Source organism: Arvicanthis niloticus, chromosome X (genome assembly GCF_011762505.2).
Source record: "Arvicanthis niloticus isolate mArvNil1 chromosome X, mArvNil1.pat.X, whole genome shotgun sequence".
In the NCBI taxonomy this organism is placed as follows: Eukaryota; Metazoa; Chordata; class Mammalia; order Rodentia; family Muridae; genus Arvicanthis; species Arvicanthis niloticus.
In genome coordinates, this window is record NC_047679.1 from 7,936,184 (window position 1) to 7,954,105 (window position 17,922).

Sequence of the window (17,922 nt, forward strand, 5' to 3'; positions counted from 1 at the left end):
CTACACAATGAGCATCCACTCTCATACACAAATTATAGTTCCCTACGGTTTCTTACGGTTCTTGCAAAATCATTTCTATACATTCTACTGCTCCATAGATTCACAATCATTTGTGTATAATATCATTGTGAATAAGAAATATTCATAAAGGACCTTATACAGGCCTAGGGTTCAGAAATAGAAAAATAAACAGGTTTCCTCCCAATAAGGGTGCTGTGTGCTTTCCATCAATGAAAATAGAACCTTATATTGAAAAATAAAAAGGTAAGTGTGTAGGCAAGTGTAGTCCAAACTCTAGTGTCCGTCAGATTATACCACTGTGATAAAATGCATGAGACAATCAACTTACAAGGTAGAAAGGTTTGTTTCAATTCATGAGTTCAGCTCACAGTCAACTGGAACCATTGCTTTGGGGCCTATAGAGGTCCCACATCATGGTGGAAATACAGGAGGCCTGTTCCATTCATGGAAGCAGCAAAAGGAAGAAGGGAAGAAAGGACGGAAAGAATGTGATAGAAACGCCAGAATCAAAGCCACTTATAGAAGAAAAAGTTTATCTGGGGGTCGTGATTCCAGAGGGTCAGAGTCCATGATGGTGAAAGTGGAGGTGGCAGGTAGCTGAAGCAGGAGCTGAGAGCTCATAGCTCAAACTGCAAACAGAAAGCAGAGGGCTAACTTGAAATGGAACAAGTCTTTTGAAACCTCAAAACCTGCCCCCAGCGACATATTCCTCTATCAAGGTCACACATCCTAATCCTCCCCTAAATAGCCATCAACTAGGGAACATGCATTCCAATGCCTAGGACTTATGGAGGACATCTCATTGAAATCACTACAGGGGTGGCAGTGGGAACTCTAACTGAGATGAGGTGCCTCAGAACTATAATCCCAGCCTCGACAATATAGCCAGATCCCATCTCAAAAACAAAACAAACAAGCAAACAGAAACACCACATCTTACTGGAAACAACTCTTTCAGCCAGAAAGTCCTTCTCATCATGACCCGTCCCCCACTGAGTATACATTGCTTCCCAATCGCAGCACACCAGAGCCCTGCCCTTCTTGCTGGTTCCTGGAGGAGGAAATACTGGCTTTGGACTCAACACTCTTTCTTGTAGGTGTGGCCTGGCCCTGCAGAGCAGTCTTAGTTGAGGCAAAGACCTTGGGCTCCTGGGGCCCAGCCTTAGGATATCCTAAGTGTCCCCTATGCACAAGGAAAAATTCCCAGAAGGACAGGCCTCTGCTGGCCTTCCTTTGGGGGCAGTTTTCCTAAGCAGTACAGTCATCTGTCTCCCCTGAAATCTTGGACTGGACTACAGCTGGACAATGCTGACTCCCTGAGGGCAGGGTTCCAGGCAGGGACAATTGCTCCAGAGACTGCCTAAAGCACCAGGGGAAATGGCAAGAAAAAAATTAATCTTCCATTGCTGATCTTCCCTTGGGCCTGTGACTGGCAGGAGATGGTCACCTGGCTCCTGGACAGCTGCCCCAGATCCCTCCAAGCCACCTTTGGGAATACTCTAGGCAGAGGTCAAAAAGAAGCTATAGTTTGTTTATGCTCCCTAATGTCCCACCAGTGCTGGCCAAATGACCTGTTTTGACAATGACCCTCTTTGGGGCATCTTCTCCAGGTTTGGCAGATGTATCCTGGTTCTCCCGGTTCCAATAATCCACCCCTTTGAGTAGTACGGTCTTGACCTTGGCCTGACTCTCTGCCTAGGACACTTGTTTGTTTTATATTTATATATAATGACTGTAATGCCTGTGGATCCCAGTAGGCTTGAAGAATAGACACCTTACCTGTCTTGGTTGCCACTGTGCCTCTGAATCCTAGCACTGCTTGTGGAGCCTACTAAGGCCTCCTATGTTCCTTTGTCTTCTCTGATCATGAGCTCTTTTAGGTGGCTGCCTGAGTCTTGCCAGATAAACTGTGTCCTCTTCTGGAATACAATAGGTCTTCGATTTCCTTGGTATTCCAAGGATCAATATTCTCAGGTCAGAGATAGAAGTACTCATTAACAGGTAGGCACGGCTCAGTCAAGAGGAGCCAGAAGGCAGGCCGCTTGGCATAGGCCTGGAATCCAAAACTTGGAGACTGAAGTTTAAAGGTCTGCCTGAACTACTGAGTTCAAGGCCAGGGCCAGGCTAGCCTGGGCAGAAAAGTCAGTAAGAGAGAGAGAGAGAGAGAGAGAGAGAGAGAGAGAGAGAGAGAGAGAGAGAGAGAGAATATATCACCTAACCAAGGATGACACCAGTAGACATGCTGATGTTTCGGAAAGAGGAAAACCCACAAGGCCTCAACCCTAGACAAAGAGCTACAGGCAACTAAGGAATGCTGGGAACAGGAGAAACTGTCTTCCTTGGAGAAGAATACACCAATTGGTTAATTGGTTATCCAATACCAAGTGGTCAGCCCTGAAATCACATATATAAACACACATACATGCATGCATATATATGTAACATTCTATCAACTGAGCAGGTTGATTTAGGAGTAAACATACACATATATAACAACAATTTTTAAAAAGACCATGGATTTGAGAGAGAGCAAGGGAGGTATGTGGGAGAGGTTGAAGGGAGAAAAGGGAAATGAATTATCTATCTATCTATCTATCTATCTATCTATCTATCTATCTATCATCTATCTATCTTTTATCCTGTAGAAATTAGAAATACAACATACCTCAAAATAATAAAGCTCTATATGAAAAACAAGTTAAAATGTAAAACAAAATAAAAGTATTATGAAAAATTAAAATGTTTGAAAGGACTGGAGACTAGGAATAATGTAGTCGGTGAAAGGGCATTTGTCTTGCATACAGGAAATGGGCCCTGCATTCAGTCACATAAAACACACATAAAAAGGGGGCAGATGCACCATTATCAGGGGCCTGCATTCTGAGACAAAGTAGGATAAAGTGAGGAAGAGATGCCAGTCGTAAGGAGGCAGAGGATGGTCCTCCAGATGGCAATCTGGTCTCTCCTGCTGCCTTCAGAGCTTGCTGTCTTTGAGAACCTGTGCTGGAAAGGCAGGAAACGGAGGCTGGGAAGAGAATGGAGTAAACCTGGCCCCAAGACTCACCTGTCCTCTTGAAGTTGCCTGTGGTCCTGGCCCCAGGAAGCTGCTCCAAGCTGTGGGTGATCTCTATCTAGTCCTGCCCACCAGCTGCAGTGCAGGCCCTAAACACAGGGCTTCCATCAACTCACCTGGAGAAAGCCTCAGGAATTCCAAGAGAGGAGAAAGGTGAACGGAGAACATAACCTAGACTGGCCTGAAACCTGTGGGGATTCACATACCTGTATCTGTGTCTCCAGAGTGCTGGGATTCCAGGCATATACACCAATTCCTCCCTCCCCCCCCCAACCTACCACCTCTATAACTTCCCATTTCTCCCTGAACACGTGGTTTGCCAGAATAAAGTCCTCATTTTACAGTAAGATGGAGCCAAATAATAGAGGTTTGGGCAAATAAGTTATGAAATTGTCTGAGAATGCAGCTCAGTGGGAGAGCATGTGTTTAGCATGCAGAGAGCCCAGGGTTCCATCCTAGCACTGAGTGGGGGGGTGGGGGAGGAGCTGAGCCAGTTGAGCACAATTTGCCAGGAATGTCCCTTGAGCAAGCAGTCTGCCCATCACTGACAGTCCCTGCTGGCTGGAACTGGGTACTGGAGGCTGGGGTTCCAGCAAAGGGGGCGGGGGGGGGGGCGGGGAACGGGCACTTGCACAGCACAGACTGAGATCTCACACTCATCTTGGAGACAGAACCACAGAGCAACTACAGGCAAGGAGCACTGAGGGCAGCTTCCTGGCATTGCCAACCACAGAGAAGTAAAGCTGTGCACACTCCTCCCTGCCCCCAAGATGCACAGAAGTGGTGGTAAGGCAAGGGGACCCAAGCACATGCAACAGACTAGAGACCAAGGCAGGTCTGAGAGGCCAATGATAATTGTAGAAAAAAGAGACACTGGAGTAGACTGGTCTACAAGTGGCCTCAGCACTGTTTACAAGTTCACCTATGGTTCCAGAACCTTCTTCTACCGTGTCTGTTTAACTCTCCTCTTAAAATTGGGCATGGCAGCATGGCAGCATGGCAAGGCGCCTTGTGTCTCTAATCTTCACATTTGGGAGGCCAGTGCAGGGGAATGCAGTAAGTTTGACGCCACCCCGGGCTACAAAGCAAGAAGCACATAAACAATATACATATGGATAGTAGCAAAAGATAAAGTTGACTGAAGGAAGAAAGAAGTTGATCAAAACCCTAAAACCAATAATGTGGTGGTTTAAATATATTTGACTCATAGTGGGTGGTACTGTTAGGAGGTGTGGTCTTGTTAGAGGAAGGGTGTCACTGTGGGCCTGGGCTTCAAAGCTCCACGCAGTGAGGAAAAGTCAGTCTTCTGTTTGTCTTTGGAACAAGATGTAGAACTCTCAGCTCCTCCAGCACCATGCCTGCCTGGACACTGCCATGTTTCCCGCCATGATGTTAATGGCCTGACCCTCTGAACCTGGAAGCCAGCCCCAATTAAATGTTGCCCCTTACAAAAGTTGCCTTGGTCATGGTGTTTCTTCACAGCAATGACACCCTCACTAAGACAAATACCAACGGCAAATTAAGCAGGTCTTTCTGACCACGTTGGCAAAGAGAATAGGATGAAAGGCATACTATTTGGTTTCTGAGGACTGAAGACATAAAAGGCAAATTGACTTCCCCTGCCGTCCCCCACTTGCCAATAGAACCCAGCTGCCATGCTATGCTATAAAGAAGTCTAGACCACAGGCAGAGACCGTTAGCTCCAACCGACAGCTCCAGATGAAGTTACTAGTGACAGTGTTATCTACTGTCATAAACACCCCATAGGTGATCCTAGCCCCTGTCTTTCCAGTGACCCTAGCTGACACCAAGTAGAACAGAGGTATCTGGCCCTGATAAGTCCTGTTCATATCACAGGCTTTATGGGGAGAAAAAGAAATACTTTGCTCTTTTCAGTCTGCTAACTGGAGGGATTAGGCCAGCAGCTGAAGACCTGGTGGATGGGCTGAGGTCATTGAGTACTGGCATGAGCATGTGGGAACTGTCCTCAAGCTGGGACTAGAGAAAGCTTAGTTACCCCAGGAGAAAGGACAGAGAAGTAGGGATGAGGGAGAGTCACCCTGAAAGGGACTATCATAACAGTGCCTAAGATGGGTAGAGGCGCCTCGTCTGCCTTTCCCACCACCAGTGGAGATAGGGCTTAAAAGCCAAGATATTCTAGTCTCAGGAAAAGCAAGAGCCTTGACCTTCGCATACCAAACTGTGACCAAGAAAAAAAAAATGACTTCCCCTGTATAATTTGGGGCTTCAATTCAGCTCTGACTCCAGTTCCCTAGCTAGAATGATGTTGACATACTGAAACTATAGCAGTGTCCTCCAGTTCTACCAATAAGTTGTGATTTAGCAGCCAAGAAACCTGGACCCTGTGACCAAGCACTTTATAATCTACTGCCCCTTAGGCCATGTGAGGCTTCTGACAGTTGAAGGGGGAGTACCGGCCTGAGACAAGGCCTGATCCATACAGATAGCCCCCATCCCCACATCCTTCACAGCAGTGGCCACACTGCAGGGACTGGGCCACCACTAGCTTGCCCTGGATGTCGTAGACAGAAATTATACAAAGGGCCTACTGAGCCTTTTCTGCACAGTTGCTATAGCTGTCCAATTTGTTTCCACAGCAGCCTCTTCTTGGAAGTTTTTCAGAGAGTCACATTACTGCTCAAATAGCTTACAAACAATCCCAGTAAGACGTGATGAGATGGACCGGACGTGTCCAGAGGTATCTCTAGATTTCGAACTCCCAGACACATTTGATGATCTCCCAGTTTGAGGAAAGTGTTTTTTTTTCCTTGTGGTTTTTCTAGACAGGGTTTCTTGGTGTGGCCCTCGTTGTCCTGGAACTCACTCTGTAGACCAGGTTGGCCTTGAACTCACAAAGATCCACCTGCTTCTGCCTCCTGCGTGCTGGAATTAAAGGTGTGCACCACCACTGCCCAGTTCAAGGGTGATTTTTTAAAAAAGTTCTGTGTGGATGTGCATGTGTGTGTAGGCAATGCACTCATCTCTGTTCATGTTCACGAGCTGTGGACTGTCTTCCGTTATCACTCTTCCACCTACTCTTCTGAGGCAGGGCCTCTCTCCCTAAACCTGGGTCTCTCTCAGCTGGACTAAAAGCCAGAAAGTCCCATGGTCCTCTTTTTTCCAAGTCCTTCAGAGCTGGGGTTATAGTCTTTTGGTTTACAGAGACTCCTAGCTTCTTACATGGATTTTTAAGATCAATTGTGTTAGTTCTGTAAACATTAAGACCAACATCTATATCCGTTACTTTTCTGTTGCTTTGATAAAATGCCATAACCAAGGGAACTTACAGAAGGAAGAGGTTATTTGGGTTGCTGTTTCAGAGGGATAAGGATCCATCTTGAGAGGATGCCATGGCATCAAGCAGGCATGGCTTCGAGAGCCTCAGAGGGATCACACCTCAACTGCAAATATGATGTACAAAGAAAGGGTATGTCTTAGTTAGGGTTTTACTGCTGTGAACAGACACCATGACCAAGGCAAGCCTTATAAAGGACAACATTTAATAGGGCCTGGCTCACACATTCAGAGGTTCAGTCCATTATCATCAAGATGGGAAGCATGGCAGAGTGCAGGCAGGCATGGTGCGGCAGAAGAGTTCTGCAGGAGACTGTGTGCCACACTGAGTGTAGCTTGAGCATAAGTGACCTCAAAGCCTGCCTCCACAGTGGCACACTTCCTCCAAGGTCACGCCTCCTAATAGTGCCACCTCCTATGGCCAAGCATTCACACACAGGAATCTATGGGGACCATTCATGGTTTGGCATTCGAACCACCACAGGGAGGAAGGGAAGGAGAGAGGGGAGGAGGGAGAGAAGTGGGTAAAGCTATATAATTTCAAAGTCCTCCCTCAGTGACTTACTTCCTCCAGCAAGGCCAAACCTCCTATTCCTCCCAAATAGTACCACCAACTATGGATGAGAATATTCATATGCCTGAATTTATTGGTAACATTTCTCATGCAAACCATAACATTCCACTTCCCGACCTCCATCGTCTCATGGCCACGTCATAATGCAAAATGCAATCAGTCTCACTTCAAAAGTCCCTCTTTCATAGTCTCAACAAGGTCTTCATGATAGAGGAATGAGTGCTCTCCATTAAACTATTCCATTCATTCATTCATTCATTCATTTTTATGCTAAGTGCATATGAGAGCAGATACCAAAGTGCAGTGGAGGCTAGAGGGGTTAGATCCTCCTGAAGCTGGAGTTACAGGCAGTTGTAATCTGCTCAACCTGGGTATTGAGAATTGAACTCTGTAAGGGCAATATGTACTGCTAACCACATAGCTATTTCTCCAGCCTCAGAACGAGTGCTATTTTAACTGTGGAGCCATAGCTTGAGCCCTGGGAAGGCATTCTTGCCTTAACTATCCCTACTACAGTCTATAGCTAATGTTTCCACAAGAGGAATTCTTTACTTTGATACACCTGAAGCAACTATCCCATCCCCAGATATCTTTAGAACTCCCTGGCTTACCCCATGTGCAAGCTGAGCAATACCTGTCTTTTCTCCTCTGACAAATTAGGTGACTATTCTCAGGAATAACACACGGTTGCCATTACATTAAGGCTCATGATGTATAAATTCACATTTTCTCCATTGAACGATCGATCTCTCTCTCTCTCTCTCTCTCTCTCTCTCTCTCTCTCTCTCTCACACACACACACACACACACACACACACACACACACACACACACCTCTCCCCCCGCCCCAAATAATGAAAAGAACTACACAACACAAGAGCAATTACATGGCTTAACTTTCCATATCTGTCATGCAATGATTAACCTTGGAAAATAATACGAGCACTTAGGGCCGGAAGAAAAGGAAACGTAACGTGATGATTGCTTTCCAAATGCCCTAAACTATCAGGAAAAGAAGGTGGACATTTCTGAAAGAAACCAAAATGAAAGGCAAGTATCACAAGTATCACAATTCAGCATCTGATAGCCCAACTACCTCCAGGATAACCCAACATAGACCTACTAGGCACCTATGACACTGAGAGGCAAAGAGTTAGCTCTAGCTAGTTGGGGTTGGTGAACTGGAAATTTCTAGTTCTTTGGAAAGTTAGCTATATCAAATGATGGTTTGCTGGGGCACACGGGTGAAGGGATGTCTTGCTAAAGCAAACACGAGAAGGCCCGTTTTTTTTTTTCAGGTGAAAGGGTGTTTGGATACAGCAGACACGTGAAAGGACTCTTGATGAAGGAGTGTAAGTATGGCCCCGCAGACAGTGGAAGACTGTTTGATTTGCATTGCTCTGCCTCAGTATTCTTTGCTAAAGACACTCATGTATTGGTTCACCTTAACATAGTGTTATTAAGCTCAACTTGTGATAACACCACCATTGAGGGAAATTCTCCCAAGAACTGCTCTCAAGGTTCCTGTGGCAGCTTGCCACTTCTGTGGCCTCGCCTCAGGCCAGTTGGCAAGCCTGGTGGTTTCTTCAGGATTGAACCACAGCTACCTGATGTCTGCTGGCTGAAAGGACTGGACTGGAGCTGCTGGTTCAGGCCTGGTGTCTGCCTGCCTGGAGGACTGGTCTGCAGCTGCTGTTTGCTATGGGACTGAACTGCTGCCAAAGAAGATCAAGCCCGCCTACAAAGAACTATTACTGAACAGGTCCACTCCCCCCACATCCTAATAACTTTTCTCTTCCACTCCCTCTGCTGGGTGGTGGGCTAGAGGAGAGATTGAACCCTTATTAAAAGTAGGTTGAAACAAATTTATGCCTACAGGTTGGCAACATGCCTTTAACCCCAGCACTCAGGAGGCAGAGGCAGGCAGATGTCTGAGTTTAAGGCCAGCCTAGGTTCCAAGACAGCCTGGGTTATGCAGAAAAACCCTGCCTCAAAACACAAAACAGAAACAAAAACTTAGCTCCTGAAAATTTCCCCCCAACCTTGTTTTGTGGTGCTGGGGATGGACTCAGCTCCTGAGAAGTCTGGGGGTGGAGTCTGGAATACTCCATTAAACAGTTCTACCACTAAGCTACAACCCTGGCTCAGGAAGTACTTTAAATGAGAATCTAGGTGTCTCTGACAATCTTCTCATAGGGGAAAGTGTCAGCACCGTGGTCTAGCAAGATGGCTCAGTGGGTGAGGAGCTCACCCTGAAAGCCTGAGGGCCTGACTTTGGTACCAAAGCTAATGTAAAAGTAGAAGGGGAGAATCAAGTCTACAAAGTTGTCCTTTGACCTCTACGGGTGTGATGTGGTCTGAATGCCCACATACATATCAGTCACACACTCACTATATCTCTATCTCTCTATCTCTGTCTTTGCCTTTGTCTCTCTCTCTCTCTCTCTCTCTCTCTCTCTCTATATATATATATATATATATATATATATATATATATATATATATTATATGTTTAAGCATTTAAAGAATTGCTAGGTGTTTATCTGTTTAATATTTTGAAATGGAAAAAAAAAACTATGCTATGTTACAAGAGCTGGAAATCCACACTAAAACAGTACATACTGGCTAGAGGATGGACAGGACCTAAAAATCCAGGGTAGATCTTGATCCAGCAATACCATAAAAGCTCCAGTATTTTAACACTACCCTGCCTCACTGTTCTGCCTTCCAGTACATCGTTACCATTTTCTGGAACCAAAGAGACGGCTCAGTGAGTAACGGTGTTTGCCACCAAACCTGGTGATCTGAGTTCAGTTCCTCAGACCCACACGGTGGAAGGAGAGAACCAGCTCCTACAAGTTGCCCTCTGACCTCCTCTGGCACGCCTTGTACTTGTATGCTTGCTTGCTGAAAGGACTGGAAAGTAGCTGCTAGTTCAGGCCTGTACTGTATAAACACACACACACAAAAGAAATAAACGAATTAAAAATAATATAAGCAACTTCCTGCCTCGGGTAATGACTTCTCCCTGTTGTTTCCTGGAGACCCAGTTCCAGTTATACTGAACTTAAAGAATTGGTGCCACGGACAGAACTCTTCTTCTTGTAACTAAAGAAGTGGCTGGCATGATGTTTCTATTGAACAATGCTGCCTTAGATTTCATAGCAAACTATATCCTGTGTGCCAAACGTAGCCAGCTGCCTGTTTTTGTAAATAAAGTTTTATTGGTATATGTCCACACCCATTCTTTTCTATATTATCTATGGCTGCTTTTATGCTACATTGGGAAAGCAGTTGCAATAGGAAAGGAAACAAACTTAAAAGCCTAAAATATTTATTCTCTGGCTCTTACAGAAAGTTTACCAATTCCTAATAGGGAATATGGCCTCTAGAAATATTTCTAGGAGCCCGGGGGATGGCTGTCAGGTAAAAGCACTTGCTGCTAAGCCTGACAACCCAAATTTGATCTGGGGAAATCTAAATGGTAGGATAACAACCAACTCCTTCAAATTGTCTCTGATGCCCCCCCCCACACACACACATGCACATATACACACACATGCACACACAAATATAAAGAAACAAACAAATAAGAAAAGAAAAACTCACTTTATAGACAAGGCTGGCTTCGGACTCAGAGATCCACTTGCTTCTGTCTCCAGAGTGGTGGAATTAAAGGCATGCATCACCACCCACCAGCTAAGAAAAGAAAGCCATTTCTAAGGTGAAAAATTATACCTGGCTTTTGGGAGGGAGGAGAAGGTTGCGCTATATTTTAGAATATATGGGCAGTATGTTTCTATAGAAAATGGTGGGGCCCGTTGGTTAAAGATGCTTACCATGTAAGCCTGGGAACACTTGCATCCCATCTGACACTCCTGTAAAGATGGAGAAAGCCAACTCTACAAGGTTGTCCTCTGACCTCCACATGTGCTTCATTGCATGTGCACACATACATATTAACTTTTTAAAAATTACACTGTGACCAGACAGTGGTAATACATAACCTTTAATCTCAGCAGTCAAGAGGCAGAGGCAGTAGGATTTCTGTGACTTGGAGACCAGCCTGTTCTCTACAAAGTGAGTTCCAGACTAGCCAGAACTGTTATGCAGAGAAACTCTGTGTTGAAAACCCAAAATGAAATAAAATAAGATTAAAAAGGAGAAGGTAACAGCCCCGTTGAAACTAACTTAACCTTCCACATAAAGGAAACAATGTATTTTCAATTAAAGTGATACAATGCAGCTACTATGTTATTCTCCCCAAAACATTATCATGCCACTTCTGATAACCACTGTCTGTCTGAAACAAACCCAGCCAAGGGGCTCTGATGGAGCTGGAAGTACACACACACACACACACACACACACACACACACGTGCACGCATGCACATACATTATATATTATTCATTATATAGTCACATATAGCTTAAGCTACATGAGACTGGAGATACAGCAGCAGGAACACTCGCAGGATAGCATGAGCGCCTGAGTCTGAAATCCCAGTACCCTGTGACCCCAATGTTGGAGGTGGCCACAGAGATAAAAGTCTCAGTGGAGCTTTCTGGGTCCCCAGCCTACCTGAAAAAACAGTGAGCTACAAACTCAATGAAAGACCCCATCTCAAGGGGACAATGCAGAAAATGATGAAACACCAACTGTCCTCCTCTGGCCTCTGAACACATGTGCATAGGAACATGCATTGATAATCACATGAGTATACTACATGATAAATAATAAATGAACAAGTAAAATTTAAGTCATTGAGTTTCCCTAGAGAGAATATATATATATATATATATATATATATATATATATATTAAAGCTACCCAAATAGAGGTCTTTCCCAGAATTTTTTTCTAGGTATGAAAGAAAATGTAAAGGCTCTGGCCACTAAATCCCTGGAACCCACATAGTAGGAGAGGACCAACTGTCCCCTGATCTCCACATGCACATAGTGGCACACACATGCCCCCCCCCCCAACACACACAAAAAGAAGTAGGGGCTGGAGAGATGGCTCGGCAATTAAGAACTCACATTGCTTTTCCAGAGGACCTGAGCACCGGTGTCAGGCAGCTCACAACTCTAACTCCAGGGATTGGATGCCTCTGGACTCTGAAGGCACCCAAACACACATGGGATACACTCACAGAGACACGCACACACATATACTTTATCTTAAAAAATAAATCTCGAAAAAATGTTTTGTTTTTGTAAAGAATTTTCTAGGCCAGGTATGATTGGCATGCAAGTTTAATCCCAGCACTCAGGAAGCAGAGGCAGGCCTGCTCTACACAACAAATTCCAGGCCATCTGGAACTATATAGGGAAACCTTATCTCAATTTTTTTTTCTTTTTGACAAAAAAAAAACTTACTGAGTGTGTACCACAGGGCCATATCAATTATGGCAGTATTGGAAGGATGACCTACCCTTTACCAGAATGTTGCAGGGAGAAAGTAGAGGTTTAGCTATGCAGATCTCATCCTGGGCCCTTTTTCTTCTCTCTCTCTCTCTCTCTCTCTCTCTCTCTCTGGCTTTGTTTTTCAAGACAGACTCTTACTGCATAGTCTTGGCTGTCCTGAAACTCACTCTGTAGACCAGGCTGGCCTCGAACTCAGAAATCCGACTGCTTCTGCATCCCAAGTGCTGGGATTAAAGGCATGTGCCACCACACCAGGCTCTTTCTGACTTTTAAAAAACTGTACTCTTTGTTGCCTTGAAACAAATTAAGTCAGAGCAATGAAGGCAGAAGAAGGCTCACAGGTGTCCTGACTAGTCACAAAGGGAACACTTGCCTCTGTGCCACTTCCCATTGTCAACAGAGATGAGTGGACTGCCAGAAGGGCTTGCATGCCTGAGGGGTGACATCATGGAGAGGACACCTCAGGAAGGTCTCTAAGACAGAACAGCCTGGTGGTCCTCACAGAAGGACAGCCTCAGATATGGTAACCAGGACTCCAAATAGGCTATTCCTACCAAGAAAGAAGAGGCGTTGCGTGGCCACCTTGGTGCATCAAGCCAGAAGCAGCTGCGGGGATGGACATGTTTCCTGTGATCCTGGACCATAAGGTCTTCATGGACACCAAGGAGTAGAGAGAGCACTGTGTTCAAGCTAAAGCACACTGTCGAGGACATCCACAAGCAGCGGCTGTAGAAGGACAACTAGCTCCTTGATGACAGAAAAACTCTGGGTAAGTGTGGCTTCACCAGTTAGAAAGCATGACCACAGGCTCCTGCCACTGTGGGCCTGGCCTATGAAACCCTGTGCAGTAAGTCTTTCTCCAACTCTCCAGAGCTTCCAGATGTGATGAAACCACAGGATTCTGGAGGCAGTGCTAATGAAGAAGCTGTGCAGTGAGGGCCCCATTCCTCCAATAAAAAAAGATTTGGCTGTCAGAAAAAAAAAAGAAAGAAAGAAAGAAAAGAAAGAGAAAGAGAGCAGAAGCTCGTCCACCTTTTCTTTTTTTGCCTGGGCCGTGCAAGTATTGTGCAGTCACTTACACTGGTCACAGATCAATGTCACTTCTTCATTTGAGGAATGACTATCAAAGGCACAGGCAACAGCTGGAGAGATGGCTCAGTGGTTAAGAGCAATGACTGCTCTTCGAGAGGTCCTGAGTTCAATTCCCGGCACCTACAGGGAAACTTGCAGCCATTTGTAATCCCAATTCCAGAGATTCTTCTGGGCTCTTGGGGGTGGGGGCAATACACACATGTGGTGTATAGATATGCATGCAGGCAAAACAATAAAAAAATTAAAATAAAATTAAAAGCACATAAAATTAAAATGAATGTCTTTTAAAAAAAAAAAAAACAAGCACAGAGAAAGGAGCCTCTGGAGTAGAACTGACTAACACCTTTGGAAAAATATAACTTTTAGTTTTTAGTAGCCATTTTCTTTGAAAGATCAAGGCCAACTGTGTTGTGAGTGGGTATGGAGAAAAGACCCAGCCAGGTATTTCATCCCCTGCGACACCCTGAAAACTGGAGGTTTTAGAATCATTCTCTAGGCATCAGAAGCTATCTGAGAGCTGGAAGTCTAGCTTGATCATGGAGTACTTGCCTAGTGTGTACTAGCAGGAGGTTCCAGGGACACCTGCAACACCACAAACAAGAAAACCACTGTAGGGCTGGGCGTGGTGGCACATGTCTTTAGTATCAGTGCTTGGGAGGCAGAGGCAGGCAGATCTCTGAGTCTGAGGCCAGCCTGGTCTACAAAATAAGTTCCAGGCCTATACAGAGAACCCTGTCTTGAGGAAAAAGAAAAAGAAAGACAGAAAGAAAGAAAGAAAGAAAGAAAGAAAGAAAGAAAGAAAGAACCATTGTAGAATATTCTCAGCTGTCTCACAAAACAGACTTCCTTTTTATGTTATTTTTGTCTGGGGTGTTGTTGTTGTTGTTGTTGTTGTTGTTGTTTGTGCTGTTGTTGTTTTGAGACATTCCTGGAACTCTTTCTGTAGACCAGGCTGGCCTGGGAACTCAATGAGAGGCTATCAAGTGTTACGCACCGCCACATCTAGCTTTTACTTAGATATACTTGGACAGGATTCTCATACTTTTGATCATGAATTGTGACTGGATTTTGAAATTGCAAGGGGACTGCATGTATTAATTCCACAAAGACACATATTTACATGAGGTAACATACTGCGTATAAGAAGGGAACCACACAGGAAGTAAGGCACAGCGTTGACCCAAAGGGCTTTTCAGGATGTGTTACTCTAGTAAGGATGCCATAGGAAAATGCCACTGACAGGGTATGGGGGTTGGGGTGGGGGTGGTTTGAATAAGAATGCACCGCATAGATTCATTTATTTTAATGCTTAGCTACCAGGAAATAAAGCTCTGAAATGGGATTAGAAGGATTAGGAGGTGTGGCCTTGTTGAAGTAGGTGTACCTTATTGGAGGAAGTGTGTCACTGGGTGGCTGGTGGGCTTTAAGTTTTCAAAAGCCCATGCTAGGCCTATTCATTCTCTCTCTCTCTCTCTCTCTCTCTCTCTCTCTCTCTCTCTCTCCTTCTCTCTCCTCCTTCTTCCCACCCTCCTCTCTCCCCAGGGGTTTGCTATGGAATCCTGGCTGGTCTCAAACATATCATGTTGGTAAGATGAGCCTTGAACTCGTGATCCTTGTGCCTCAGCTTCCTGGGCCAGAATTATAGGAGATAGCCTGCACAATGGCTCATTCTTTTCTAGGCCAGATCCCTAGAGAGCAAAAGGCAAGCCAGAGGGGGCAACCATGTATAAAGCCTTTTCTGCTCATGCACCTGCTCACTAAAGCATCTCACACAGGCAAGGCCAAAGTCCAGGGACAGGGAAGCACATACTTCAGGACGTGTGGAGAGGACGATGATTTGATGAACTACACTTCTCATCCCTAGTTGTCTGTGTCCACCCTTCCTGCAACTAGAGGTACTGAAACCCTCACCTCACAATGTGACCACAATCAGAAGTAGAGACTTTCAAAGGATGATGAGTGCTGGGCAGATGCTCAGTAGAAAACGTGCTTGTTGGGCAAGCATGAGGACCAGAGTTCAGATCCCCAGAATACATGTAAACATCATAGAAGGATGCTGGTTGCCTGTAGTCCCAGCACTCAAGAGGCAGATAAGATTCCCCAGGACAAGTTGGCTAGCTAGACTAGCCAGAATTAGTGAACTTTGGGTTCAGTGAGAGACCTTGCCTCAAAAAATAGTTACTAGGTGGGGTGATACATGCTTTTAATTCTAGCACTTGAGAGGCAGAGGCAGATGGATCACTGTGAGTGTGGGACCAGCCTGGTCTACATAATTAGTTTCAGGACAGCCAAGGCTATATAATGAGACTGTCCCTAAACAGACAGACAGACAGACAGATAGACAGACAGACAGACACATACATACATACATACATACATACATACATACATAGATTGTTACATAGATAGCTACATAGCTAGCTAGATACATAGGTAGGCAGGCAGACAGACAGATACATATATACATACATACATGCATACATACACACACATACATATATAGATTGTTACATAGATAGCTAGATACATAGACAGGCAGGCAGGCAGACAGACAGACAAAATAGAGAGCTACTTAAGAGGATGGCTGACATTAATTTAAGGCCTTTATACACACACATGGACCCAAGAGTGCATATACATACATGTATACACATGACCACACACATGAAAATGTGCATACATGCCATGCACACCCCCCACACACACACAAGAAATAAAAATATAAAGGTTGTGAAGTGACTGATGATGGGGTGGGAGGTGGATCCTAATTCAGTCTAAGTAGAATGCTTATAAGAGGAAGGAACTTAGACACCCAGAGATACTAAGAGATGCTTTGTCTAGAAGAAAGAACACCTAAGGCTCCCAAGAAAAAGTGGCCCATCATATGTAAGGCCTCAGGAGGACCCATCATAAGCAGAAATATGCCCTTTAAGCCCCCCCCCCATCTTAGTCACTTATTCTATTGGTGTGAGGAGATACTATGACCAAGGCAACTCTCATAAAAGGGGGCTTGCTTACAGATTCCAGTATTATCATGCCAGGAGCATGATGTTGGGACAGTAGCTGAAAACTGCATCCTTAACTGTAGGGTGAGAGCGAGAGTGAGAGCAAGAGAGAGATTCAAGAAGGTGTTGGCCCAAGACAACTGGATTAAATTTAGCAGACACCCCCCCTCTCTCAACTACTTCCACAGCCAGCAACGGGAAATCTAAGGCTGAGTTTAGATGTGCTGAAAATTTCTGATTCGAAGCATTATTGCCATAATAGCTGACTAGTCTGGAAAGTACTGTAAAGTAAGAGAATACTGTGTAGACAAATCTAGGCTAAATTGCATTACACTAAAGATTTAGGAGACAAGTGTTACTTTTTCCCTCCCCTTTATGGCAAACAAACAAACAAACACAAACAAAAACAGAGCAGGCATAAATTCTTTTGATTATCTAATGTAAGGAACAAGACAGGGAGGGAAAGCTTTCACCAAACACACAGCAAAGATTTTCCTCTCCAGAGAATCTGCACGATTCCCCAGGAGTCAGCAATGTGCTAAGTGCTACTGGGTTCCCAGGAAGTGAGGCTCAAACCCACAGAGTCACCTAAGGACCAGGAAGCACATGAGGTCACAAGCTAAGAATTTCTTCAGGACCTGAAAGGATCGTGAGCAATTATGTAATTATGAGACTAATTAGAAGTCCTGGCCCACATAGCAGCCATGACAGGTCTGAGTTTCTACAGATTTCCCAACTGAAATGTCTCAGAGCTTGTGTGGCCTTGGCATGTCCAGTTTCTGATTTCTAACTCCAGGAATCCGATCCGAGTGTTGGAAGCATGCCTTCCGCCCCACAGAGTTCAAACCTAGTAGCAGCATTTAGCCATTCTTAGTTTTCTGATAACCTGCCAGGAGGCAAGATTTATAATCAACCGCATGGTATTTTGAACATTAGTTGAAATTACACTTGATATGGGCTCCCGATCATGTTTCATTCAGTCGGGCTCACCCAGGTCCATTGCATCTAAAAGCAAAGGTCATGACCTCTTTCGAAAAGGGCTCAACGGAAGGGAAAATAGCAAGTCTCCGTGTTGAAGTAAAAGAATTTGGTTCATAAAATAAAACTCCGGCGACAGAAGGCAAAGGGAGTTTCCGCTGTTTGAAAAGCACAAGCTTGGAAAAAAATGTTGATGATTTATGCAAATGAGAGAGGAAATGTGCCCCGAGGGATCTGGGCATAGACGCTCAAGTCGGAATTCTGGTTCCGAGGCTGGCGGTGTGTCTGAATCACTTGGGGACTGGGGCTGAGCCATTTAACCTCTCTGCTTCAGAGTCCCCTCATCCATAAACGCAGCCTAACAACGCTGTTCTTCTTGCCCCTGAAGGGGAGGCAGTAAAAACGAATGAAATGTCGGGGAATTACATCTAACAGCC

At 44.9% G+C, this 17,922-nt stretch overlaps 1 pseudogene; it reads left to right on the plus strand.

Moving 5' to 3' along the window:
• Window positions 1-13,024: 13,024 nt before the first annotated feature.
• On the plus strand, window positions 13,025-13,346 carry LOC117693957 (elongin-B pseudogene; annotated as a pseudogene).
• The last annotated feature ends 4,576 nt before the right edge of the window (window positions 13,347-17,922 follow it).